Consider the following 15,332-nt stretch of genomic DNA (forward strand, 5'->3'; position numbering starts at 1 on the left):
GAATAGACGTTGATGAGTTATGCAGCAACAATCATGTTATTCTCGACACAGTTATTGGCCGATGGTTGTTTACTTAATCCTAAATATGTGTGGCATATATAGTTTGATAGCTTACAAAGAAAATAACAAGTGCAAAATATAGAGAATTTCTGTGAAGATTGGGAGTGGAACTCATAAGAGATCATTTGCAACAAAAGATCAACAAAATATTGAGCCCAGGGAAAAACTGTGGAACACACTGGTGAACAGGCAGGTGCATGCTCATTACATCTGCATGTTCAATGCACAAGTTTCACTTATACTGACAGTATATATGTTTTGTTTTCCTGTCCTTTTTTGTAGGGCATAGTTAACATTTTTGGTTTTCCTGTTGTCATAGTAGGTCTTTGTGATGTTGCAACTGCTGTTCACCTGTCAGGAATTTCTGGGACAGACTTTGTGTATACATTGTAGTTTATACAGGTTTTTATTTCTTATGTTATCTTTTAGGTTCTGTAAGCAAGTTAACAGCTGATGTGAAAATGCTATTTATTCTAAATACTCATTACATATTTGGTATTTTATTTTACTGATACCTTATTTTCCTGCTAAGTGCACATGTACAACATAGTAAGAAGTTCCTGACAAAAGAGGAAGAAAAAAGAGGTGACAAGAACAGCCTGCCACACAGGAAAGGAAAGCGAAGTTAAGCACATGTGCAGTCAGTGTGAGATCTGTGCATGGAACATCCAGTTGCCATGTGTGAAAACTGCTTTGGGATGACAATTATTTTTGTTATAAGGTTCTATTGGTATTTTCATGGTAGTTCATACAAGAATTTATCTCTGATGTTATCTTTTAGGTTTTGTAAGTCAAGTACAATGCTGTTTATTCTAAATGCACAATACGTATCAAAAATTTCATATTTATTTCACTGATATTTTATGTTCCTGTTAACTACACATTGTATCATAAGAACCTCCTCACAAAAAAGCAAGACCAGGGAGGTATCAAGTATGTCCTACAAAAAGGCTAGGTAAGCAAAACATACATACTGTCAATGTAAGTGATACGTGGGTAGGGAATGTGCTGCTGTTGTGCATGAAGACTGCCTAAGGTGTGATAATTAAAGATTATTTTTGTTGTAGACTTCTATTGTTATTTTCACTGTAATTCATATAGGAATTTATTTGTCAATTTTTTTAGACTTTGTACACCAAAAGTCAATGTTGAAAATCTTGATGCTTTTTTATAAACAATTTGTATTAAAAATTCAATACTTTTTAATATTTTTCTGTTAAGTACTTATTGTTTAATAAAGTAAAACTCAAAATTAAATAGTTCATCAACAGAAATATTCTAAATAATAAATGTGAGTATAATACATCACACAATGCCTTTTTAACACACAACTGGTATTATAGGTGTGGCCTACTTGCAATGTTGACACTTTGTGACAAATAAATGGGTTCTGGATTGCAGTCTGAGCATTCCTCTCTAAAAGGTTCACCATCACTGCCCTAAACCTTAAGAATACAAAAATCTTAATGATTTAGTGCAACCCATCTTCTAAAATTTCTTGATACTGTACTGACAAGCACTAAATTAAAACTGAAAGAATTCCACCCCTACATGAATGAATTGGTCCTACCCTTACCATACCATAAAAAAGTACACAAATAATTTTACATAAGATATAGCTATCTTATTTTAATTGAATACTAAGGTTTATAAATTAATTGCAATGTGCACTTCCATAACATGTCAACTTTCAGCTTTGCCTTACTCTTCTTCAAAGTATGCCAAAACTCAAAAAGATAATTTGTATTAGGAACTTAAAAGAATGCAAATGTTAATTCACAGGAAAAATTTGAGTATAAAAAGACAGTATTAGCTATAAAGATAAATAGTAATTGTTAAAAAGCTCTTTAAATTCCCTGTTATTCTCATTACATACAAATAATTAACTTGACACAAAAAGACTGATAAGACTGTTAAGTGAAAGAACCTAAACTGCACTGTATCAACAGATACAACATTCTCGCACTCCTGTGAGGCCTAACCCTTAAAATGCGGGGAGAATACGGATCATAGAATCAAAGACATGAGTATCACCATTTACTAGCCCATGATCATACACACAAGTCTATAATCACAGATGCAGATTCCTAAATGCATAAGCAATGACACTACATTCACAATGTTGGGTTTTTTTGTTTGTTTGTTTGGTGGTACCTGGGATTGAACTCAGGACCTTGCACTTGCAAGGCAGGCGGTGGCACCACTGAGCTAAATCCTCAGCCACACAATGTTGTCTTAAAGATTAAAAGAGGTAACAGCAGATGGCACCAAGTATTTGGCAAGTATTTCCTTCTCCAAATGATTTTTTCCATAGATCTCATTATATCCTTCTATTCATTCCTATAATTATCCTTCCAAATATACTTAACATTTTCCCAGGTCTTTTGCTGCTATACCCATCCAACCTACAGCAGTCAATACTTATCCCATTAAAGAAGCCAGTGACAAAAGACTACAAATTATATGACTCTATTTACAAGAAATGGCCAAAAATAGGCAAATCCACAAAGACAAAAATTAGTGTTTGTGAAGGGTTGAGGGCAAAGAGAATAGGAAGGAACTGCTAATGATATGAGGTTTCTTTGAGTGCAATGAAAATGTTCTTAAATTGTAAAAATGGTTGCATAATCTGGAGACTTTACTAAGAACAAGTCTTTGTAAATAGGGAGGGGTGGAAGGGTTGAAGAGAGGGCAGGGGAATGGGGAAAAAATAAGATATATCATATAAAGGTATAAATTCCCAATGATGAATGTCATCATACTGTACACCTAAAACGTAGCAATAAACTTAATGAAAAAAAAAAAAAAAAAAAAAGAACCAACCATGGGACTCATTCTATCACTACTTCATTTTACCATATCTATCATTCCAGTCATGGAACTACCTAGCATCCTCAAATTCAACCTGTACTTCTCCCATCACTTTCCTCCCACTATTCTCTGTAGTATAATATTAGTCTCATTTCTACCTATCAATAATTTACTCATCATTGAAGGCCAACTCCATTTTTTATTTACACCAGAAAAAAATCCATCTTTCCTTGAAAATGTTGATTTCCTTTCATCCATGATGCCAAAACGTTTCATTTATACCTTTAAGGGTATTTATCATACTGTATATTATTGGCATACAAGTATACATACATATAAGCTTCCTAGAAGCAAGCACTATTTTCAATATATTTATATTACTCAGGAGCACCAAAAATATTCATTTACATAACTGATGCTTACTAAATATTTACTGAATATCAATTTCTGCAACTATAAGCAACCTGCAGGCAAATATCACTTCTTCCTTTCCTACTTTTACATACCAATCTGCAGAGAGATGAAACAAATATCCCATTATTTTCTGGGGGAAAAAAATGAGTGCAGAAAGCTCAAATCATTTAAATTATATACATTTTTTTTCTACCAGAATCTAATCTCTATGCCTATTCTGAGCAGCTTATCATATCTTCACAGGAGGCAAATCCATATTCTTAAATAAAAAGGAAACCAATACTAAACCATCACACTATACGACTTCTTGTAAAAACATGGCCTGTGTCCAACAAATCTGAGTATAAAAATCAGAACTTTGTCAGTAATTTATTTACTTACTTATTACTTGGAGACTGAACCTATTGCTTTTGACTGAGGTACATTCCCAGCCTTCTTTTTTTATTTTAAGAAAGGGTCTCACTATGATACTAAATTACCCAGGCTTGGCAACCCACCTTAGTCTCCCAGAGGGCTGGGATTGTAGGTGTGCTACCATATACAGCAGAACTTTAAGTACTGTCTAAGTAACAAAGGGACTGCTCTGAATTCATACTTTTAGTGTCTGGCTGCAACACTGTACCCTGCAGTACAACTTTGGTGCCACAGACTCCTGATGCCTGACTTCCCTTGTTCTCTGCTCTATACAAGAGGTTCTCCAAGTTTTCTTGTCAATTCCATGATCCACACTAAATCCCTTCACTAATTAATATGCTTGTATTGGCAAGAATAATTTTGTCAGTGCTACCTGACAAATTTTCTATAAGGCTACAAATTACAATTTTTTGTTTCTTCTCACACTTCTAACAATTTTTTAAAAACTTAGTTTCATTTTTTAAAAAAATCAAAGTCTTGCTTTTCTTAAAATAACTTTTCCTGACAGGAAGCCGAACAAAAAAGATAGGCAGGTCACTCACAAGCACTGACAAAGGTAATCAGGCAATACATTTACCCTTAAAATAACAACAATAATAGGTAAGAACAGAGTTCATCTTTTAAAATAAAAGATCAACTTCCAAAATCTGTATAGCAGCTTAAATGTCCTTTGAAAGGCACTGCGTAATATAATTAATATTTTATGAAAAACAAATTAACCAAGACAAGATAGGAAAGAAACTCCCTACCCACAAATCCCTTTCCCTTGCTATGTAACTCTATCTTTATTATAAAGCATCCCCCACAAAACATTTTTTTTGTTGTTTTATTTGGACACAGGGTCTTGCTGTGTAGTGCAGGATAGTCTGAACTCATTATGTAGCCCAGGCTGGTTTCAAACTCACAGTAACCCTCCTGCCTCAAACTTCCAAAAGCTAGGATTATAGGCGTGTGCCACCATACCTGCTTGAAGCAAATTTTAAAATAAAGACTTTCAAACAGGACATAAGATTTTATTAAAATGGTGTACTTTTCAAACAATCATATACTCCAGGTATCATTTTTTAATCCTATTTATGCTATTTTAGGGAAAAATACTTTCTAATAACTCATGTCTGTTAATCTATGTATGAATTATTTCAAAGTCAAATATCAAGTTCTCTGCATCTAATTTTTAAAAATTCCCTTTTCAAAATAGTCTATTTCCTTAAGTTCTATTTTTCTTTTATTTTTATAGTTTTTGTAATCCTTAATGAGAATAAATTACTGAAGGATCATCTGATTATTCATTTTTAAGCTGCAAATTCAAAAAGACATTCTTTCAGGGCTGGGGATTTAGCTCGGTGACACCATAACAGCCTCGCAAGCACAAGGTCCTGACTTAGATCCTTAGTAGAGGAGGACACGGGACACACACATGCTTTCATTTGGAAGTCATGCAAGACATGATCAAAAAATAAAAATATTTAAATTGGTAAAATTTATTACAGTAAAAGACACACTGTGATTAACACCATCAAAATACCCTCATTTCAAAGACACTTGTGCCATTATTCTACCACTCTCTGAAGCAGTTCTATTAGTCCTCTTTTCTGGGTGTCTTTAGTTATACTGTCATGGCTGCCTTGATATACTTAATGGATTTCAAACATTTCTCTTTTATGGTCATTTTTTTACTTTAGAGGTGAATCAGAAGTTGTATGGTGCCAGATCTAGTGCATAAGGTGGAAGAGGATACACAGTAATGTTTTTACAAGTCTTTCCATTGGATAGACACCCTTTTAAAAATCATTCTTCATAAAGACACAAAAGAGGACTTTTATAACGGCTTCAGAAAGTGGTAAGAATAATAATGGAACTGTTTGTTTGACTGGATATGTTCAAGCTAAGGAGGAGTATTTTGAAGAGGATTAAAGCAATGTGTATTGTAATACATTTTTTTCATTAAGTTTATTGGTACATTTAAAGCAAACAATACTGTTACATTTATCATTGGTATTTTGTACCTTTACATGATACAGCTTGGTTCTTGTTTTTTCCCCATACCCCTGATCTCCCTTCACCCATTTCACCCTTCCCTATATACAAAGACTGTTTCCATTTTCTCGATTTTTTTCACATTTTTTTCTTTTCCCTTATTTCCTTTCCCCTCCCCTTCCCACTTCCCCTTTAGCCATTTTCTTCCTATTTCACGCTCCCAATTATACCATTTGAGCCAGGCGTGGTGGCGCATGCCTATAATCCCAGCACTCAGGAGGCTGAGGCAGGAGGATTGCTGTGAATTCGAGCCCAGCCTGGGCTACATAGTGAGTTCCAGGTCAGTGAACTACCTAGTGAGATCCTGTCTCAAAAACAAGCAAACAAACAAAAAACAAAACCAATTATACCATTTGAACTTCATTTACACTTTTAGTTTTTTCACACCAGAGAAACTATTCAGTATTTACTCAAGTGTGTCTTATTTATTTCACTTGAGTATAGCTTCAATGTGCATCAATTTTGCTCTAAATGTTTCTAGTTTCTCATTCTCTATGGCTGAGTAGTATTCCATTTTATACAAAAACCACATCTTCTCTATTCAGTCTCCAGTTGAAGGGCATTCGGGTTGTTTCCAAGTTTTAGCTATTACAAACTGTGCTGCTACAAACATGGGTGCACATGCATCACTGTGCTTTGATTCTTTTAATTCTTTTGGAAAGATAGTCAGCAGAGGGATAGCTGGGTCAAATGAAACCTCTAATCCTAGTTCTTTGAGGTTTCTCCAGATTGATTTCCACAGTGGCTGCATTACTCTGCACTCCCACGAACAATGGAGAAGGGTTACTTTCTCCCCACAGCCCCGCCAGCATTAGTTACTGGTTTATTTCTCAACACACATTCATGATAAAAACCCTGCCGAAAGTTGGAACAGATGGTCTTTATCTCAACCTGATAAAGACTATCTATGAAATTCAAAACAGCCAATAAAATTTTAAATGGTCGAAAGCTAAAAACCTTCACACTAAAATCAGGAACAAGACAAGGATGTCCACTGTCACCACTCAGTTCTAGAAACATTAGCCATAGCAATCAGACAAGAGAAAGAAATAAAAGGAATAAAGAGAGGAAAGGAAGAAGTTAAACTGTCACTATTTGCTGATGATATGATACTCTACACAGAAGATCCAAAAAACTCTGCCAAAAGATTGCTAGACTTAATTGACAGATTCAGTAGAGTAGTGGGATACAAAGTCAACACTCAAAAATCAATAGCCTTCTTGTACACAAATAACAGACTCACTGAGAGAAAATTAGGGAAACAATTCCTTTCATAATAATATCCCCCAAAATGAAATATCTAGGAATCAATCTAATGAAGGAGACAAAAGACTTCTACACTGAAAATTAAAGCACTCTGAAAAATGAGAAGAGGATGTAATACACTTTAAAATATTTAACATAATTTGATTATTCTGTGTTATACAATTTAGGTACCATTTCCTTAATTGAGTTGTCCTAACTTAATTAGCCATTATCATTTTTCCCATGTTAGATACAATAATAAGGATATGTCCTTACAATATAATTTTGTATCATCTAACTTGCATTTGTTACAGATTAAATCAAATCAATGCACTGGTCACTAAGACTACCCTCTGTACTTTCTACCTGAACTAAAATTTACTAGCTCTTTATTTAGAGGTTTGTTTTGTTTTTAAAATATAGATGTTTAAGATGAACACTCTCAAAATGGTTTAACAATTTAACCACTTTTGTCCAAAATGGTATATCCCAGCTAGTGGTAATCTAAGAGTGGGCTTTGTAAAACCATTTCAGGACTCTAGATCAACTACTTAATACCTCATTTTCCGCTTCAAAATGGGGGTTTTAGCTGGGCGTGGTAGCACACGCCTGTAATCCCAGCACTCGGGAGGCTGAGGCAGGAGGATCGCTGGGAGTTCAAGACCAACCTGGGCTATATAGTGAGTTCCAGTTCAGTTTCAAATACATAGTGAGACCCTGTCTCAAAAAAAAACTTTAAAAGGGGGGGGTTAGATATAATAGTATCCACTTTATTATAACTGAAATCCAAAGAAGTAAATCTCTGTAACAATAAAAAAATACTTTTTTTAAAAAAAGCATTCATTTTATGGATGTAATTTGTTCTGACATCTGCAGAGAGTAAATTTTTCTTTAAAACCAAGTAGAGAATGAGTTGGTTTAAAATGTTATATTGGAGAACATAAAATTAGTTTTTCATTTGTCATACATTATACAGTATCGCTAATAAAACACTAAGAAATTCTGATGCAGGTGTTGCAGCAAGCATTAACTATCATTATTTTAACTATAAATAATATGCATATTATTCCATGTATTAAGAAACTTCTACTATAACTCATTTATAAAGATAATTAAACAATCTTATCAACTAAGAACTCTTCAAAGACATTTCTTCGCTGTGAATTTGTTTTACTGTACCTGTAAATAAAATGTGAATTAAGCCAGATGTGGTGGCGCATGCCTGTAATCCCAGCTGTACTCCCCCAGGCTGAAGCAGGAGGATCACTGTAAATTCGAGACCAGCCTGGGCTACATGAGTTTCATTCAGGTCAGTCCCAATTACATAGTGAGACCCTGTCTCAAAAAAACCACACACACACACACACACACACACACACACACACACACACAAAATGTGAATTAAATTATTCCTCAGTCTTTTTTAAGCTCTACAATTCTATATGAATCATTAAGTTACTCTCTTAATTCACTAAAGTTTCACAAACATTAAGTGATACTTCTTTACCCTCAAAGTACCCAACTTTTAAAAATGCTTACAACAGAAGCACATTACACTTAGTTAAAATAATTTCTATAAATAAAGTAAGCCAACACTTTGGGGTCTATTGCAGACCAACATAAAAAGCAAAGTTTACATCCTGACAGTTTGAAACAGGCCTTTAAAGCCTTTTGCACACAAATACCCCTTTCAGGACTCCTACTTCCCATATAAAACCCTCATCACACTGAAAACTGAAGACAGGGTAAAGTCAGCCTTTCTCAAGACTACTGCATTTTTACAAAGAACAAGATACCTTAAAGCAAGAAAAGTGTTTAAATATGGAATGTTCAGCAGCAAAACAAATGAATATTCTCAGGTATATGTTAGTGGTGGAGAGAAGGGTAAAGAATGCAGAGACTACACAAATTCAAGACTATCCCTTTCCTGGTTGCAAGGAGTTACAACGACTTGAATTTAAATCAACAATTGGAAAAGATATGAGAAAGATTTTGAAGCAAAGTTATTAAAATTCCACAAAATGAGCTTTTAGAAAACAAAGGTATTGTTTTTTGTTCTAGTAATAAACGATTATGTATTTTTATGTTTTATCATGCAAAAGCTCATATAAAGTTATAAAACAGCACACAGGAAAGTTAATCACTACTGCACTTTAAAGAACCAATTTTTTTGTACTGGGGATTGAACTCAGGCCTTCGTGCTTTCAAGGCAAGCAGCGGCACCAATGAGCTAAATCCCAGGCCCTCTAAAGAACCAAATTTAAAACAATCCAATAACATGACCTTATCATGGATTGTTGAATAATTTATGAATATATAAATGTTTAGTGAGTTATAGTACACGTATCTGTAGTGTTATTATTACTTAACTGCTTTGCTTTATCTTTTTTTTTTTTTTTTTTTTTTTTTTTTTTTTTGGTACCAGGGATTGAACTCGGGTCCTTGCGCTTGCAAGGCAGGCTAAAACCCGGCCCCTGCTTTGCTTTTTCTTTACACTCATGGCTATTGCAGATACAGTGTCATTATTAAAAAAAGATACAAATTCCAACAGATTTATAGGGGAACATTCAAATGCTTTCATTAACTAGTAAAAATTTGTTGCAGTAAACATGCTGCTTGAAGCTACATTTTTAACCATTCCATACCTCTGCCCCTAGGACATTTAGCTGTTTCTACCTTTTAGGGGAGGTGGAACACAATACACAAGGTAAATTTAACCCTATGGAGTTAAATTCTTGTTCTGATAAAGGATTTTGCCTTTTAGAAAAAAGTGAGATGAAACAGGAGACTGACAGGGTAACTGATGACTCACAAACTACATATGCTCAGTGTTACTGTGATGCTCAAAAAACTGGATCATATTGGATTTTTTAAAAAAGGAACACTGATATTCACTCTTTCTGTTCTTTTCTCTTTGAATTCTCATTTTATCAGCTGCAATTTATGAATCATAATGGATTCCCAAATATCCACCTTCATTCCAGAAGCTCCTGTATTTTTATTTCAAGGACACGTACAATTATAGAACATCGTTACAAATTCAACAAATTCCAAACTTTACTTTTTCTTAAAATCAATTATCTTATTGTACCAACCATTCAAACTTACAATCTTGCTATCTTCATAGATGCCTATTTAAAATCCACTAGAATAAACTCTTAAAACCTAGCCATACCTCTTCCCAATCTCTAGTATCAACAACATTGACTCTAAAAGATAGGCAGGCCAAGGCTTGCAGAAGATAAGAAAGTAAGTTTGAGACATTGTGTTCCTTAAGAACTTCTACAAAAACTGGAATTGATGATTATAAGTACAATGTATTGTCTTCTATATACTGGGTATAGCACTGAACTCTCTTATGTTTCATATATATATATATGTGTGTGTGTATATATATGAATATACACACACACACACACACACACACATATATAATATCCACATATATAATACACAGATATATACATAGTCACTGTGTATGGGGCTGTTTCTTATGCATAGTTTTCTATGTTGTTTTTTTTTTTAACCACACTTCTAATTCCTGTTATTCATCCATTCAATAAAGATTTCAGGGGCTGGGGATTTAGCTCAGTGGTTCCGCCGCCTGCCCTGCAAGCGCAAGGACCTAAGTTTGATCCCCAGTACCCCCCCAAAAAATGAATATTTCAGTTTCTAATATGCACCAAACTCTATAGCTTCTTCCCAAATCTCTTCCATAATTGGTTCTACTGCATCCCGTTATGCAAATATTATTAACAGCGATTTAGCTCAGTGGTACGGCCACCTGCCTCGAAACCGCAAGGTCCTGAGGTCAATCCCCAGTACAAAAATAAAGCCCTAATAGCAACATCTCATTCCTCTATTTGAAGGTTTTTTATTCTGTATCAAATAAAATCACCTTTCAATAAAGCTTTGATAACAGTATCTAGTACACAATAGGTGACCAATAAATGTTGCCTATTCACAGTTACATGTTTTTACATAATCTTCAATTCATTAAAGGGAATAGTGCAACATATGCTAAGAGCATTAAATACAAGAAAAAGCTACTCTTTCCTTTCAGCTGTATCTACATAATATGCTTTTCTTTCCCTTTGTAAAATGCTCTCTTTCCGTGCATTTACTTAAATCTTTAAAAGAATAACTCATATTTGACAAAAACTAAAACCTGGTCTGCCTCCTGAGCACAATAATCTTTCTTCCTTTGAATCTAGAGAACAGCTATTACTGTCTGAAAAATACATATCCTAACATTTTATTGTTATCTATCATCCTCTAATTTTTAATGACTTTAGCTCTTGTATGACTAAGATTCATGAGCACAGACATATCAGATATTTTCACTATAATTCTAAGGATGACCTACTAACATATAGTAAGCCTAGGTTTGGCAGTACTTGGGTTTCTACCTGTTCAAATCATCCTCAAATTACTACCAATGAATGCTTTGTTCCTTAAGTACATCATAAATCCCCCAAAAAACCAAAAATACCTAAATGATTCAAAGGCTCAGCTTCTACTTAAAGAGGATGCCACAAATACTTGATGTTACAGTATCTTAGAAAAGTAATTTATCCTAAGCTTAAATTTTATTATCTATAAAAGAGAATAAAACTCAGATTGATATAAAAAGTTAATGAGATAATATAAAGCACTTAGCAGAGTCTGATAAATAACTCTTGCAAAATGCTAGCTACTATTATTTCCTGGGTGGGGGTGGACTAGAGAAAAAACATTTCCTAGAGATTAAACTTAAGAAAAGCAACAAGGAGATAGTTTAGGAATTTACATATCCAGGGGGGAAAAACTAAACAAAGAAAGATTTCTCTAATTGATTCAAATTCTTTAGGCTGATTATTTTTATATCACTTTAAACAGAAATAGAGTTAACTTTACTAGTCAAAACCTCTCCAAACAACAACAAAATTCCGATGTGTAGTTGTGAAAGGGGGCTTAAGAGTCCTTACAGTGTAAACAGAATACAGGGCCTAAACAAAGAGTGCAGGTCCAAACAGCCACTCTTAACCACCAGCTGACTAGATTACAATAATAAGGTAATTTAAATTCTCAAATCTAGTTTTTCACTAGCAAAATGAAGCAAAAATAATTGTCACAGTTAACAAAGGTAAATAAATCCTGGCCACCGGGTTCTTCGTTAGTTAATGTTTTCCTTCTGTATTTAAAAATAAAAATTCTGAACTGTATTTAACAATAACACTAGAAAGTTCACTAGACATAATATATATCCAATTCAAAGACAACATAGGTATCTCAATGCAAAATGAGCAAGCAGAAAAGATCATCAGTAAAGAACAAAAAGATTTTAGCTAAATAAGAAATGTGATTTCTCAACAAGAATATGTCTGTTACATATCAAACATCATGCAAACAAACCACCAAGGTATAAGAATTCACTGAATACTTTTTAGTTAATAAGATATTACAAATAATTCTGCCTTTGGAGATGGGTAATGAAATAGCATTATTAAACATTACATACAGAATTCATGTAAGAAATATGAACTTCCTTATGTATGCCTTTCTGCATCTACCTCACACCTCCCCACTACTCTCAAACAAGATTACCCTGATCAAGTAACTTCTGCAATGTGCTCACAGAATGAATTAAATACACTTCTCATTCAATGATTCCAACAAATATTTATGCCTACATTTTTAAAACGATTACAAAGTTAATTCACTCTAGGTCAGAATATACACAAGATTCCTATCACAAGGTGGTATAACCTTTGCTATTATAATCAATGAAAAGTTTGTCAGCGCTCTGTTTCATCAGGGAAAAAGACATCAAAAAAGGAAATTCACAATGAAAGCTCTTTAACCCAGCTATGACACAGTAAAAGTACATAAAGGGTTCCCTTATTAGGGATGAATGTTTTAAAAACTTGGGTTTCTAAACAAAAACACACAGAACCAACCAAAAAACCCACTTAGGATAATCTTACCTTTACAAGTATTACAATTTTTTTAATGCTTTAAAAACTGCCTTCTCATCAATATAATTTAGTTTTGGTGGTTTGGTGCTGGAGATTAAATCCAGGACCTCCAGCATGCTAAGCAGGTACTGTGCGCTACCGCTGAGCTAGATCCCTGCAGTTTTAGTATTTAAGTAACCAGCTCTGTCAATGGGGATCAACATACACAGATTTTACTCAAGAATGCTTTTCTAATATAGACAAAAAAGCATGTAGATCAACATGAAATATTTTTTAAAATTCTTTCCAAAATGAGCATTTTCATTCATGACCTGAATCTAGATGATTCTTTCATGCTGAATTATCACTAATTGGATAATTATAATTAGAGACCCAAGCAAGGGAGGAATGCATTCTCTAAACCATAATGTATAAATTATCGGTGCACAATCTGCATTTGGGGACCATAATATTTTGGAATGGCCTTTAAATAAGGCTATTCTTAGAGATGCTTTTTATCTCTGGCCCAATCTGTTCTCCTTTATGTGCTAATAAAGCTGAAGGTGTATTTTTCTAAAAATCACATTTAACAGGCAACTGGGAAAGCTACAATGGCTCTGACAATCAAAATAAATGAAACTCAAAGAGGGAATTTCAGACTGTAACAGATGGTTAAAAAATAGTAAGGGAAAAGGGGGACACTTAATCAGTTCCAGTCACATGATAATGAATATACAGTTAACAAACACTCCTCTTGAGGTGAGTGATGCCAATGCAGTAATGTAATAATTTGGTATAGTAACTGAGATATTAAAATAGAAATATCCTAGGTATCGATTGAACCCCTCTCTTCACTCTGAGTCACTCAACATGTATTTCAAATTCAAGGTTGTCCTTTAGAAAAAAGGGTCACATAAGGACAATTAAGCTCAATGAAATACCTAATACACTAATTCAAAACTAACCAAAATCCTACTCCAAAAGGGAAAATGGAGACAGAGAAAGTAGCATCCTACTTAACTTGTTATTTGAGTGATTACTATTTTACTAAGGATCCAGTAATTTCCAAAGCATAATTATGGAGCAGCATTTGTCACTTTACCACAACATACTTGAAAAGTCCAATTCACTTGGGCCAAAATTAGTTTCAAAACTGATCCTCAACATAAAACTACTCACCAGTTAGACTAAGGGAATACTGGTTCATAGAAATGACAGGATTTTAAAAATTAACTTTAATAAAATGCATAGAGTTCTAAGGCTAAACTAGTGTTTTCCAAGGGAAAATATTGTCAATTGTTTTCTGATGCCTGGTGGGTATTTTAGAAACTGTCACACTAGCACAAAGTTATGAGAATGGAGATTAGAAAAATTTTACAAGTAATGAAGGGAAAGCCATCTTTTAAGTAATGACAGTAGGTGAGTAATAAAAAGGGGAGAAACTAACAATCGTCCCATAGCCTCAAAAAATGTTTCGGGAGCTGAGATGTAATCAGTACAGGCACAAGGAAGACTAGAAAGAAAGACAAAGAGAAAAGGAGAGAGAAAAGAAAAGGAAAAGCAAGCAAGCAACTTTCAGTATTTCAACATAAAGCAGTCATTCAACATTTAAAGCATTGTATACTAGGTAAATAGAGTGCTGTAACTCTCTAGAATGTCTTTGAATACAAAAACATCACTTTAAAGTACTCTATTTCAGCAAGCTGTAGTACACATATATCAGGAACAACTACTTGCAAAACAAGCAAATTCCTTTATACCTTCTGCCTTCAAGACACCGTTCAGAGAATGAACGTACACAACCTGTTTTCCGAGGTGCTCCACTTCCCTCAGTGTAGCACACAAGAACATTTTAAGTTCAAATAAACTGATAGGTAGCACTGGCAATTTAGTCTCTTTGCAACCTGCTTAATTTTGAAACTTCTAATAAGATGTGTTCACGGTGGAAACGAAAAACTACCTTATAAGGCTATGAACGACAGAAAGCAGGAAGCGGCTTTGACAAAACTAAGGAAGTTGCAGCGCGCTTGCTCACTGGGGGACTTTTTTGAGGCAAGTGAAGTAACACATGACATCTTTCTCTCAAATTAAAATGTGACTGGATTCAGCGGTTAAAACGCAGTGGCAGAAGGAAATGACCGGGAATGGAATCCTAAAGAGGAGGTGGTCGGTCGGTCAAAGGAAAGCCCCATCCCAGGTTCCTATTTTCAGAGGCCAATTCTTCCCTTTCCCCACCCACACCCCAGGCACTGTTAGAGCAATCTTGCAAAACCTACAAATTGCGCTTCTCTTTTCTCGCTTCTCCGCCAGGCCGAACCCCAAGCTCTCCGGCAGGAAGGGGACGGAGAGCAAAGGAAAGCCGGGTGGGCCGGGCTCGGCGCTCAACCGGCTGAGCCCGCAGGCCCCGGGAGGCTC

At 34.6% G+C, this 15,332-nt stretch overlaps 1 protein-coding gene across 3 annotated transcripts in view; it reads right to left on the reverse strand.

Annotated features, from left to right (window-relative positions):
• Positions 1–15,332, reverse strand: part of Actr3 (actin related protein 3) — a 64,328-nt gene that overhangs the window by 48,513 nt on the left and 483 nt on the right. Inside the window, exon 1 of one of the 3 annotated variants that reach the window (XM_033757223.1) lies at positions 15,194–15,252. The exons of the other annotated variants lie outside the window; for them this stretch is intronic. The gene's annotated coding sequence lies outside the window, so the exon portion shown is untranslated. Of the gene's footprint in view, positions 1–15,193; positions 15,253–15,332 lie in introns of those variants that run through there. 3 annotated transcript variants of the gene reach the window in all.

This window comes from Fukomys damarensis, unplaced genomic scaffold (assembly GCF_012274545.1).
Source record: "Fukomys damarensis isolate Sample0158 unplaced genomic scaffold, DMR_v1.0_HiC HiC_scaffold_29, whole genome shotgun sequence".
Classification (NCBI taxonomy): Eukaryota; Metazoa; Chordata; class Mammalia; order Rodentia; family Bathyergidae; genus Fukomys; species Fukomys damarensis.